The sequence below is a fragment of the Oryctolagus cuniculus genome, chromosome 3 (genome assembly GCF_051225735.1).
Source record: "Oryctolagus cuniculus isolate XC-2025 breed Fujian yellow rabbit chromosome 3, ASM5122573v1, whole genome shotgun sequence".
Classification (NCBI taxonomy): domain Eukaryota; kingdom Metazoa; phylum Chordata; class Mammalia; order Lagomorpha; family Leporidae; genus Oryctolagus; species Oryctolagus cuniculus.
The window spans coordinates 147,227,765-147,241,836 of NC_142869.1; the positions used below are offsets into that span (position 1 = coordinate 147,227,765).

A 14,072-nucleotide genomic window follows, 5' to 3' on the forward strand; every position below is an offset into this window, starting at 1 on the left:
GGTAAGTGCGCCGCTAGCCTGTTCCCCAGCCTCCCGATCCTGGAGACAGTCAGACGCAGCGGGGAGTCAAGTCAAGCAAGCAAGAACTCCCTTTACTGGCACATGGCAAAGCCTTTGAAAGCACAAGACCACATGATTACTGGGGCAGGGCTTAAGGACCAACCAATTACTTAAAAGGTCATTTTACAGGGTGACTTTTTACAGGACCAGCCATATGTCTGTACACTCATCATCAGCTGTTACCGCCCCTGATGCTGCGTGGCCAATCAGCTTTGGTGGTAAACAACTTTGGGCACCGCCCACCTTACTTCCTTTGGGCGCCATCTTTGAATTGCCACGTGTGCCTAATTTCCCTACAGTGGTTAGTGGGTGAGAAGACAGAGAAACAAAGAAGGCATTGAAAGTAAGAGGCTGAAATCAGAACGGAAAAAATGACATTGCTGGTGAGTTGGGTAAGTGGTTGAGACAAATAAGTTTTCAGGCACAGGTGCTAGGATTAGAGTTAGCACAATCACATTGATCGTTAGGCATGTTGATGTGTATTACCCTGGAAGAGTGGCGAACATTTAATCCTAAGTTTGGTTTTGAGTGTATAATGTGAAGTGTTACGAACAGTCATCAAAGAGGAGATGTCGAGTATGCAGCTGGATGTTCGGCTCTTGAATTAGAAATATGAGTTTCTGAATTACGTACCTGGAGATGAAAGTGATTCTACATAGGTGAAATGAGATTGTCTATGGGAAAGAAGACACAATGAGAAGGTAGCTTAGGACCTAGCCTTGATTAACTCTAACATTCCATGATTAGAATCCATGTTTTTCCTAGTCCACAATATAAATGTTATTGGGGAAGTTAGCCGGAAATATTTCAGTAAATAGAGATCACATGTGAAATTTCACAATCCTAGCTTGTCTCAAAAATCAGAGGCTGTCAACATACTGATCTAGTACTCTTTTTTAAAAATATTCATTTATTTGTTTAAAAAGCAGAGTTACAGAGAGAGAGAGAGGTTTTCCATCTGCTGGTTCATTCTCTAAATGGCCTCAACGACTGGAGCTGGGCTGATCCGGAGCCAGGAGCCAGGAGCCAGGAGCCAGGAGCCAGGAGTTTCTTCCAGGTCTCCTGCATGGTTGCAGGGGCCCAATGACTTAGGCGACCTTCCACTGCTTTCCCACCATAGCAGAGAACTGGATTGGAAGTGGAGCAGCCAGGACTTCAACTGGCCCCCATATGGGATGCCGGCACTGCAGGTGGTAGCTTTATCCATTAAGCCACAATGCTGGCCTCAATACTGATCTAGTATTCTAACTGAAGAAGAATTGGCCAAACAGGAGTAGCAGATAACCCCTCTTAGAAGCACTGTGTTTTCTATAGTTACAATCTGTGTCACTTTCCATGTAGTCTGTGTATAGGCAGCCATTTATCACCATAACTTGTGCTATGGTTTTCCAAAAGCCAAACTTCATTGTCTGCTTTCTGTCATGTATTCAAATTGGTGGACTCTGCATAGACTTTAAATTCTTTTAAAATCTAGTAGACAATAATTACATGTGACTAGACACCAATGGATGCTATAAGAAGTGGACACAGAGAAAATGCCAAGGGAGAGAGCCATTGACTCTGCCAAAAAGAACAGGACGAGCGTAAGGAGGGGAGATGCATTGTATCCGCCCTTGAAAGATGTCTACGAGCTTCAAATTATTGTTGGTCTTCTTTTGTTTTACTTTAAGATAGAAATAGGAACCAAATGCTGAGAAAACAGAATTTTATAAAGTCCAGGGCCACTTAGTAATTTGATACATAAAAATGATGGAGTGAATTTGGGAGAAGATCAAGATAGATTTTCAGAGATATTTTATGATAGGATAAAACAGAGAGCCCATTCGTGAAGCACTAGAGAGCTATTAGGGAAAAATTTTATCAGTGGAGTGACTCCGTGGTGGGTAGTCTTAGCACTCCTCCTGTCTGCTTTTAAGATAGGAATTCATCTTCCTGGATTTCCACTCACATTGTATGTCCACGCACCTACTTTGTTCTTTGTGTAAAGAATAACTTGCTTGTATAATTCAGTTCAGATACCAACAATTTTCTCTTTACATTTCATCCTGATTCTTGGAAGCAGAGTGGGTATGTAGGATAACCTAATACAGACCTATAGGCCAGGTAGTCATCCAAATCAATTCATTTGCTTTTCCACTTTGATTTCCAAGTTCAAAAATCTCTAAAAATCGAATGTTTTCTACTTACCCAAACATCTAGTCCATATAATTCAAGTTCACATTTATTCCTGTGAGGCAAATATTTCTTCTCCCAATTAGCAAATTAAAGTTCTAATTAACTCATAAACACACATTGTTACCTATTTCATTAGGATAAGTTAATTTTAACTTCTAAAAATAGGATGTTGACACTGATGGGAAAATAAACTGTGCTAGCACAAGGGCAGATGCCAGTTTTTGAATTATATATGGTGATGATTCATGGGCACAACCATAAATCTTAGATAAGAGAGCACATCCATCAGGGGGATTGTCAGAAGCATATGGAACCTTCAGGTGCTGTGGTGACTAATGACCCTTCATAGGCTGGAGTGAAGTTCCAGCTTAATGCCTAGGGACACAAAGAGCTGGATGTAAACCACATCACCAGTGGGGCTTTTTAAAAAATTTTTTTTAAAATTTTGCTTGTTTTTATTAATTTGTGAGCTCTGGAAGATAAAACTAATACTGAGTAAATCAGATATAAAATGATCTGTGTATTCAAAAGATATACTTTTTCCAAAAGTGGAGGGCTCGTGTTCAAAATGATAAGCCTGCATGTGTATTTCTCTGTGTGTGTGACCAGATTTGTGTGTGTTTAAATTACAGACCATAAACCCAGTAGTCCCAGTGCCACTGTGAACATCTGTGTCAGCCTTTTCTTTAGGGGTGGTGGTTTATAGTTTTAATAAGAGTTTTTGCTTGTTTTTAAGGAAATGGTTGACAGAAAGATGTTGACTGGATTAAGTAAAGAGAGGATGGGATTTCTGACACGGGAAGACATCTTCTGACATTATATCTCGTTTTGAGCTGGATGGTGAACCATGAGCTATTTTCGACGTTAAGCATGAAAGGTTAAACTTAAAGAGGTGCTATGAATGGACTTTGAGAACAGAACTAATTTAAATCCTTCCATTTCTCTGGTTCTCTTCTATGACTAATACAAAGAGTCCACATTTTAAAGCATATGTAGTATTTTCTTCTTTAGAAAATTGGCTCTAGGGTGTACATTGAGTGCCTGAAACAACCGTACTCAAGCAAAATGCAAAGAAAAATCCCTGCCCAGCGACAAGAGAGGAGAAGCAAGGACCTGTGACAGTTCCTGCTGTGCTTTTCTGTCTCTGTAAAACCGAGTTTATAGAAAGCTCTCTTGTTTTTATTTCATCAACTCCACTGGATCCCATTTGCCCAAAGCTTTTCAATATCTGGGCAGTTTGGGGAGACTCCATTTCTAACAATTCCTTCAGAATCACACTGCTAAAGTAGTCAGGTTATTTTTAGTTCTTAAGAGCAACGGTACTAGATGAGGAACAAAAACAGCTCAAGGGATCAGACCGTGCGTAGTTTTCAAATTCAGCCAATTAGAGCCCACTCAGGAGAGGCAGTCATTCATCTCCTCTGAAATCTAATTTATTTAACATGTGTTTTCATGTATTTTACTTAAAATTAGAATAAACATTTTGGAGTAGTATGGAGTATTTTGTATGCAGAAAACAAAAGGAAAGAAATTTAGAAGACAATGACTAGAAAGATTAAAAAAAAAAAAAGCTAAAGTATTGTGGTGGATTTCAAACCTCACCTTAATCAGATTCAATTTTATCTCCTAGGTGGAAATCAGACAATTTTGACAGGATAAGTATGGATTATTCTTGGCCGCAGACCCTTTTCTTCTATGTGTTTGCAATTTGATTTTTGTTGATTTCTCCTAGGAGTTTTTCCAGATGAATAATTGATCAGAGTCCATGTCAATGTTTCATGGATGTTGAGTTCTGTTGGAACCTTCCTGGGATGGAACTTTTGATTTGTAAAAAGGGAACTGTTCCATCTTCTGCCTTCCTTGCCATTTGAAGGTTATCTACATCCATATCAGCTTTCATTAAAAACTCAATTAACTTTCAGAGTAAGACCTCTGATACACTTTCCTTGTTATACCCTCCCTTTTATCCATTCTATAACACACTAGGAAAATTGTATCATAGCCTGAACAGTTTGAATTTTTTTAATCCTTACTATGATTCAGAAACCACTTATACCCATGATATGTTAGACTGTAAAAATATGCAGCTATTGTCTGCTGTTATGGAATTCAAAACTTTTATTTGATAGAAACATTTTAAGAATTTCTGGTGCTGTGGCCTAGTAGGCTAAGCCTCCACCTGTAGCACTGCTATCCCATGCGGGTGCCGGTTCATGTCCCAGCTGCTCCACTTCTGATCCAGCTCTCTACTGATGGCTTGGGAAGACAGTGGAAGATGGCCCAAGTGTTTGGGCACCTGTACCCACGTGGGAGACCTGGAAGAAGCTCCTGGCTCCTGGCTTCTGATCAGCTCAGCTATGGCCTTTGCAGTCATTTGGAGAGTGAACCAGCAGATGGAAGACCTTTCTCTCTGTCGCTGCCTCACTGTGTCTGTAATTCTACCTCTCAAATAAATAAATAAATAAATCTTTTTTTTTTACAAGGAAACAACATTTAAATAATTGAGTACCCAAACAATGGAATCAAACAATTAGAAAGAAGCAAAATTAAGAAGGCACGAGGCTGGCGCCGTGGCTCAATAGGCTAATCCTCTGCCTTGCGGCTCCGGCACACCGGGTTCTAGTCCCGGTCGGGGCGCCGGATTCTGTCCCAGTTGCCCCTCTTCCAGGCCAGCTCTCTGCTGTGGCCAGGGAGTGCAGTGGAGGATGGCCCAAGTGCTTGGGCCCTGCACCCCATGGGAGACCAGGAGAAGCACCTGGCTCCTGCCTTTGGCTGCAGCGCGCCGGCCACGGCGGCCATTGGAGGGTGAACCAACGAAGACCTTTCTCTCTGTCTCTCTCTCTTACTGTCCACTCTGCCTGTCAAAAAAAAAAAAAAAAAAAAAAGGTATGAAAGGGGGCTGGCTCTGTGGCATAGCGGGTAGAGCTGCCACTTGCAGTGACGTCATCTCAGGTGGTGGCTTAACCCACTGGCCACAACGCCGGCCCCAGGAGCCAGTATTTTTCATTCTACTGTTACTGAAGGCCCAGGAGGCCTCTAGGTCCCACCAGCCCTCAGTCCTGTGACACAGCCTGGATTGTGCTCAGCATCTCAGCTGTCACTCGCAGCCTTGCCTTGTGACTTCAGGGGGCCACACTAATGCAGCTTGCAGGTGTTTCAGTGATGTGTGGGACTCTCCAGGATGCCGACCTTTTCCACAAGGCCTTGACCTTGAGAACGTGGTCACCTCACAGCTTGCAGAGTGGACTCCTGGGTCTCTGTTCTGGCCTGTGGGCAGAGGTTATGTGCAGGAACTTCTCAGCCACGCAGGGGAGACCTGCTAACCTCGTTGGAGTCTGTTGTCATTTCTCATAACTTCAGGGACAAGAGCATCTACAACCCTCTTCCCGAGCCTCAGGAGGCAGTAAGTCCTCTTGCCTTTTCTTTCCTTCAGGTAATTTACTGTTTCTATTCCCAGTTGGAATCCAGATGACAGAAAGTGGGAATGTCCTTCTCCTGGAAGAAGCTCCACCACCACAGAGACTTGGAGTGGGAAGTGTTGGGAGAGAGCCATGGAAGAATCCATCGTACTGGGTTTTCCAATTTGTTTAGCTAGTCACTTCACCCCAAACCCAGGCCTTCAAATCGTTATCTTGGAAGAAAAAGAACATCCCCCCCCCCCCCAATTCTCCAGTATTTGCTCTTTTTTTTTTTTTTTTTTTTTTTTTTGACAGGCAGAGTGGATAGTGAGAGAGAGAGACAGAGAGAAAGGTCTTCCTTTTGCCGTTGGTTCACCCTCCAATGGCCGCCACGGCTGGCGCACTGCGCTGATCGGAAGGCAGGAGCCAGGTGCTTCTCCTGGTCTCCCATGGGGTGCAGGGCCCAAGCACTTGAGCTATCCTCCACTGCACTCCCTGGCCACAGCAGAGAGCTGGTCTGGAAGAGGGGCAACCGGGACAGAATCCGGCACCCCAACCGGGACTAGAACCCGGTGTGCCGGCGCCTCTAGGTGGAGGATTAGTTTATTGAGCTGTGGCGCCAGCCCAGTCTTTGCTCTTGAGTAGAAATTATCAAGGTCTGGTTTTGGAGATGGTAGACCACACACATCAGTGTAGTCTTTGCAAATATTAACCCTGATGAACCACATAAGTTCTCTTACTGAATAATTTCCCATCATCTGCCTGTGTCCTTTCTTTGTTTCTTTCTTTCTAGAGATTTATTTATCTATTTGAAAGGAAGAGCTACACAGAGAGAAGTATAGACAGGAAGAGAGAGAGAGAGAGAGAGAGAGAGAGAGAGAGAGAGAGAATCTTCTATCCACTGGTTAAAGCTCCAAATGGCAACAACAGTCCATGCTGGCTAGGCTGAAGCTTCCAGAAGCCAGAAGCTACAAGCCAGGGAACTCCATCCTGGTCTCCCATGTGGGTGCAAGGGTCAAGTATTCGGCCCATCTTCTGCTACTTTTTCAGGTACATTAGCAGGGAGCTGGATAGAAAGTGGAGCAACCAGGACCCAAACCTGTGCTCTTATGGGATGTTGACATCACAGGCAGCAGCTTATTCTGCGCCACAATGTTGTCCCCGACTGTGCCATTTCTACCCAGGACAGTGTTTCACCAATTCAATCCCAATAACCTATTGAAAACCTTGTTTCTGTGCAGATTTTTATTTATCACCAAAGGCCAGTTAGAATACAGGAATTTAAAATAAATCACATATTAAGTGTTATAAAAATAAATGTCTACTCAAACATCTGCTTTTTTTTTTCTATAGAGTTCAAAACATTTTGTGAAACCCCAGCAAGTGTAACTTGGTACAGAGGGAAGAGGTGTCTCTCTCTGGCTGGTTGTTTGCTAGATTGGCACAAACCCTAGAGAGTGCATGGAACTGCTTATGGGGCAGTGTTGATATGCAAAGTCAATGCGGCACATATTTTCCACAGATTTTTAATAAGAATAATGAAATTTTCTACTGTAGGGCAATATAATCCCTATCTCCATCATCGAGTATTCATTATGTTTCAAGACTTGTGACTACAGTTTGGGTGGGGGGAATAAAGTATGCACAGGAATCAACAAGTAAAGAGGCATTTGGGAAACTGGGCAGTGAGACTTGGGCTTAGGATTTTGGGCAAATATCATGGAATTCAATAGTTCCTAGGAAACATGGTGCTCTTCCCGTGTTAAGGTTTGGATTTTGGAGAGAAACTGTTGGGTTCAAAGTCCATCTCTGCCAGTTACTGGCTCTGTGGCTTTGGGAAAGCCACAGAATATCCTCTTGCTCTCTTGCAGCAAAGTCCTTGTAAATGTGACACCTCAGGATATCAGGGTTGGACCCATATGGCTGCTTGGACTCGGGAGATTTTTCCCACCAATCAGATTTCCGTAGCTTCTTAGAAAATCTGGCTCCGTGTAGACCTTCATTTCTTTATTTCTCTGCACCTCCCTCAGCTCTTTTGGGTTGTTAGGTAAAATGAATCTATGTTCTTATACTACTTATGCCTAGAACATAAAACAAGTTATATAACCAACAACTGATATATGTCCAGAGCTTCTGTTTTCCCACTAAAAACCCACCATTGTGCACAACACTCGAATTACATAGTGGGCAGGCCAGAAGAAAGTGTGTGCAATGCTGAAAACTACATGAAGAGTATTATGATTACCTTCATAGTAAATAACTGTGGAAAGCTTGCAGTCCATAGCTAAGGAGTGAAAACGTACTAATTTTAGCAGCTCAGAAACCTATGCATAGCTAGAGATAAGACCGACCAAGATTCTGTGTGCAAAGTCTAGTCTGCAAACACCTGCCTCTGCACCTGACTGTAGAACAGTCACTGTTCTGATGGAGACAGGGCAGGATCTGGTCCCTGTGCGACTTGAAAGAGGCCAGTAGGTGGTGCAGAGCTGAAAGATTAAAGAAGATCGCAATATGAGTAGGAATAGCATGCAGGCTGTGTGCTTTCACTGACTCCTTGGTGAAAAAGAAAGCTGGCAGAAGTTAACACTAAACCTACACTATGATATATATTTGTGTTTATCTATAACCAGGAAGACATGCACATACATATTTAGTTTCGTATTAACTGCCGTCTTAGCTCCATTACTATAACTAAATACCCAGGATGTGCTGTTTATTCAGGAAAGGGGTTTATTTTAGCTCACAGCCCAAGACTGGGCAGACTCTGTTGGTGGCAGATGGCACGTTGGAGCCCATGAGGAGGAAGGACCTCATGGTGAGCCAGGAAGCAGAGAGAGAGAGAGAGAGAGAGAGAGAGAGAAAAGCTGGGTTGAGGCTCAGGCTTCTATCACCATCCTCTCACGAGAACCAGCTTCTAAGCCATGATTTGCCAGGACCTAAAGACCTTCCAATAGGCTCACCTCCTAGACACCACAATTGGATCAAGCCTCTCAAGCCTCCAACCATCAATTCACAACTTTGGCACTTAGCGAAAGCTAGGGAACCAAATCATGTTTAAACTAAGGCAATTGCTTAAGTGATTAACTGGTCTTTATCTCAAGGAGAATTTCAATCATTTTTACTAAACTCTCTTGAATGATCAATGTTCAAGAACAACCTCTTATAAATAATTCTATAGATGGGGTCTGATTTAGGAGCATCTTGATTCATACTTTTAAAAATCAGAGTCCTTCTTATACCTACTACCTAAGAAGCAGAAATGACATGGTTGGCCATAATCTTCCTATTGACGCGAATTTTATCATTAATCTCATATCGGTTATAAGAATGAAAAAAGCATAAAGTATAGAAAATTTCCTTTCTAACCTCTGACTATGTTAGCAATATAAAAATGACTTATCTGTGTCAAATAGATGCAAATCTCTTTTCTATTTTTGCCTTTTTTCATATGCTCAGCTGAAACCTTCATCTCCTGATTTCATATACCTGTGTAAACAATTAATAAATATTTGTTGATGAATAAACTATGTGTACTGATATGTACATATACAAATACATTTAGTCTCACTTAGTTTACAAAATGGTCCAGTGATTTGACAAGTACTCAAAAGAGAGGGTCTTCTGCATTCTTACTTAACTTCTTGTTCCTATAGGCATCCATAGACAGACCAGCCTACGAAACTGACAGATTTTGATGGTAGTTATGGGTTGTGAAGTGACAGCTATAGGTCAGGCCCTATGAGGGATAACCCACTTCAAAGGAATTTATATTATCTTCCTTTAAAGGAATAATATAAATGCAGAACAAATCTAAATTTTAGAAGATGTGCAGAGATGACATCAAACTGTGTTTTCTCTGTAGAAATGCACTTCTGTACCACATCTAAAGGAGGATGGATGAGCTAAGATTATTACTACTATAAATATAGACATATTAGAAAAATTCTTCTCTGTGCACCAATCTGGCAACAACTAATGTGCTAATTACATCAGAAGTGTAGGAACTTGTGATCAAACAAATTTTAATTAAAATTCTGACTGCAGCACCTCCTGGCTGTGTGACTCAGGGAGAGCTTTGCCTGAACTCTATAAGGTTCTGCTTCCTTACTTTACCACCTGAGCCCCAGAGGTACTGTGAGTTTAGAGTGACAGAGAATATTGCTCTGGAAATCTGTGGAAGTTATGACGAAATGGTTTTTCTTTATGGATGTATTCTTTGACTTTATAAAGACCTATTTCCTTGCTTGGAGTGACAGAGTCATTGTAGGTGGATCTTTTCCTCAACTATGGAGCATTGTGATGAGTCTCCAAGCCAGGCGCTTCCTGGAAAGGAGGAGGATTGTAGGTGATTAGTGGAGAGGCAGGAGGGTGTGAGAACTCCTCATCTTTCTCAGGTGATGCCTGCTTTTTCTCTTTAAAAACTCCTTTGTGAATTGGGACCTGGTTTTTCGTGCACACCAATATTCAGCAGAGTGGAGAAAATATATGAGATCATTTTGTCAGATCTATTGGCTCTTCAATCCAGATAAAGCCTTGGACATATAAGGATAATAAAATAATATTTTCATTATCTCATTAGTCTTCAAAAGATAGGCTCAGCATTTCTTGTCCAAGTTGATTGAGATTTAATCTAGACGATGCTATGCAAGTTAATTTATGTACAGGTTTTAAAAGTGATATTAATACCTTTAATAAGAGGAATGAGACATTCATTTCTTTAGTATGATTCAGTTGGCCCTCCAAGGACTACCATGAGTCTTGGTTTGGTGGAATTATTTCCTAAATAGTCATGCCATTTCTTAAGTACCACAATGAGATATAAGATATTGGCAGAGAAGTGCTCCCAATGGAGAAGTTTCATGTTAAACATATGGTCCTGGCGCCCCTTAGTGTACAAAAGGATCATTACAGTTATATCTATAATTGTCCCAGTATTCTCTGAGTGTGAATCAACCTCTATGTAGCTCTATGAGATGTTAATAATAATAACAAAAAATTTCCCAACATGTAGGTTCTAAGAAGATAACTATCATAATTTCCTTTATGATGCATTTAATAGTCTTTATGCTGTTTCACATTGTCAGGCATTTCCATTCATTAAACCAGTAGATTTAATTTTAATTGAGGATTTCTTAATGGTATATTTTCTAGTTATTGTGCTATGCAGGTAAACTGGGATAAAATCACTTTCCTCAATGTTCAAACATGGCGAGGTTGCCCTTGGTATGCAGGTAAGATCATCATCAATTTGTTTCCTTATTCAAACAGTGCACTGTCATAGGTTGAGAATGGTCTATTGCATTTTTCTTACCAAAAAAATGAGAGTTTGATTCACAGTGATCCATAAGGAATCAATTTACTAAAGAGAGAATGTAGATGCTTATCAGCTTTGTTCCAATGTTTCTGAATAGGTTTTTCGAAATTTATTTAGCCAAGGTAATATTTCCTCCAGCTTTTTATCCATCTCAAAATTCTGTATTTCTTACTCTAATTTTTCCATTGCATTCTTTGTATAGCTCCTTATGGGTTTTATTAATGCCACTCACCAAGTGTTTCCAGTTCTCCTCTTGAAAACATAATTCTTGGGAGAATTACATTTCTCTGAGGCTGTGAATGGGATGGGGGCTATATAGTTTGCTTAATTTATCAAGAAAATGTGAGAGGCATTGTATATTTTGTTGGTGGTGGGGGGAGGTAAAATTTTGAAGCCAGTTATTTACCTCTCTCTCTCTCTGTCTCTCATTCTCTCTCTCATCTCCCATCCTCCCTCATCCACTCCCTTTCCTAAGGGGACAACAATACTCCAGATGGAGACTCCCCTGTGCCCCAGAAGGAGAATGAATGTGTGGAGAGACCCCAGCTGAGCTGCGTGGAAATTGAGTGAGAATGTAAATCTTTGTAAATCTAATTTGTTGATATTTGGAAAGTGCTCATTACTGCAACATAACCTAGTCTTTCATGACAGATACCCTCCTCTTCTTAGAGGCGGATATTTTCCAGAATTCCTACATTGATAAAATTACTGTCCACTATTTATAGCTTTTATATTTTTAAAGGACAACCCATATGTTTACTACCCAATTTTATGTTTATAATTCACCATCAAATATAACAGAACCTGAGTTGTTTCTTTGTTAAGTGATGGTAGTTTGTAGTTGCTTACTAATATTTTTTTCTTGAGTGTGAGGACTAAATTTTCAAACATCAGAGAAAGCAGAGATGGCAAAGTATCAGTTGATTTTGCACAGGGTGATGTGATGGAAAAATTATCTTTTTAACTTCTCTACTACTCATTTAAATAGATGAATTTTATGCACATGAAAAGTTCATTAACTATATAAGCTTGAGATAGTAAGATATATATATATGTATAATATATATATATATCTATATTTGAAAGGCAGAGTTACAGAGAGGCAGAGAGAGGGAGGGAGGGAGAGAGGGAGAGAGAGAGAGAGAGAGAGAGAGAGAGAGAGAGACAGGGGAGTCTTCCATCCGTTGGTTCACTCCCCAAATGGTCGCAACTGCCAGAGCTAAGCTGATCCGAAGCCAGGAGTCAGGATCTTCCTCTGGGTCTCCCATGGGGGTGCAGGGGCCAAAGGACTTGGACCATCTTCCACTGCTTTCCCAGGCCACAGCAGAGAGCTGGATTGGAAGTGCAGCAGTTGGGACTTGAACCAGCGCCTATATGGGATGCCGGCATTGCAGGCAGCGGCCCATCCACTACACCACAGCGTCAGCCATGAGATAGTAAGATATTAATTTTAGTTATATTGTAAGCTTCTATTAATTATATAGGTCTAAAATATCTTTTTATATGTTCATTTTATTAATTTATTCATCTTTATTTAAAATAAGCTGATAAATGAGCTTATTAAATGTTTTATTAACTTTTTATTTCTTGGAAGCAAGGAAAAATGGAAAAAATATACAGGTAGTTTAAATACCTAGACTGTATAGCATAATCAAGTGATGTCATAATATGTTAAAGAGGACACAGTTCTGTGATGACAACATCATGTAAGCTGGGAGGAGTACACGTGGCTGAGTGCTGTGTGGAAAGAGGGAAAAGATACTGATCCTCCTCAACTGGTGAGTTGTGTGTATGGAGCGACTGCTCAGATAATGGAGTCACAGTTGACACCAGTCACCACAGGACAGGGGATACAGGGGATGCCAGGAAACAGCCAAGCTGGAATTCTGCATTCAGGCGAGTTATCATCGCACCTAACCTTTGAAATGCAGAGTTTCCAGTCCCCCTGCTCTTCCAATGTCCTTCATTCACTCTTGCCCTGAAAGCATGTGGAGAACTCTGCGTGAAACACGGTGGCAGGGGTGGGGAAGGGAGAATAAATGGGGTTTGTGTACGAGTTCCCAAAGGCTGGTTTGAGTCCAGCTGCTCCACTTTTGATCAAGCTCTCTGTGCTTGGGCCCCTGCAACCCACATGGGACACTCCGATGGAATTCCTGGCTCTTGGCTTCAGCCTGGCCCAGCCCTAGCAGTTCCCACCATTTGGGGATTGAACCAGTGGATGGAAGATCCCTCTCTTTCTCTTTCTCTGTAACTCTGCCCTTCATATAAATAAAGAAAATATTAAAGAAAATTGACTGTAATTAACTCCTCAGAGAACAAACCTGTATAAGAAAAGAAATACACCAGGTTGCCTATCTGTACATAATATTTACATAGTTAGAGCAATAAAAACACATTATTTTTCCAGATACAATTGTGATGCAGTTATGTTAAGAAGACTCCAATCAAGGAGACGGTGAAAAGAGGTAAATCCTCGCCCTCCATAACTGGAAATTAATATGTAATACCTAAGACTGGGAGCAGTCAAAGAATGCTTGTCCAGCATGCTAGTAAGAAATACAGAGGCAAGGAAGAGAAGAAAGAGCCGCAGAGTTAAAAGAATTTGTATTGTCAAAAATTTTGACTATTTAAACTATTTATATATATATATATAGTAAATTTTCAGAAGAAAATTTTAAAAGATTCAAAAGTAAAATTTCCACTTATGCTTTCCATGTTAGTAAACCCCAAACTAAAATACAGTCCAAATATCTCTCTGAAAATGTGCTTTTTTGACATTCCCATTGCATATTTCATAGGTAGCTCTAACTTTATTTCTTCTTCCTCAGGCTTACCCACTCCTCTTCCTCCTTCTCCACCTTCTCTTTCTCCCCCTGTTTTTTGTTCATGCAGGAAATGGCACCATTATTCAGCCAGTCACCCAGATCAGAAAAGGAAATGTCATGCTTCTCTGATTTCTGCCAGCAAATCACTGATTCTTTTTGACTCTCCATCTTTTTTTCAAAATGTATTTACTTTTATTTATTTGAAAGGCAGAGAGACAGAAACAGAGAGAGAGATCTTCTGAGTACTGGTGCACTCTCCCAATGCCTGCAATAGCTGGGGCTGGGCCAGGCTAAAGCTAG

At 41.0% G+C, this 14,072-nt stretch overlaps 1 long non-coding RNA gene across 4 annotated transcripts; it reads left to right on the plus strand.

Annotated features, from left to right (window-relative positions):
• Positions 1-297: 297 nt before the first annotated feature.
• On the plus strand, positions 298-13,501 carry LOC103348680 (uncharacterized). 4 transcript variants are annotated; one of them, XR_016230995.1, is made up of 3 exons: positions 298-452; positions 11,423-11,521; positions 13,355-13,501. It is a non-coding gene; the product is annotated as an uncharacterized LOC103348680 (long non-coding RNA). The 4 variants fall into 4 exon arrangements; XR_016230996.1 differs by having other exon boundaries at positions 11,423-11,513; XR_016230997.1 differs by having other exon boundaries at positions 298-443.
• Positions 13,502-14,072: the final 571 nt, after the last annotated feature.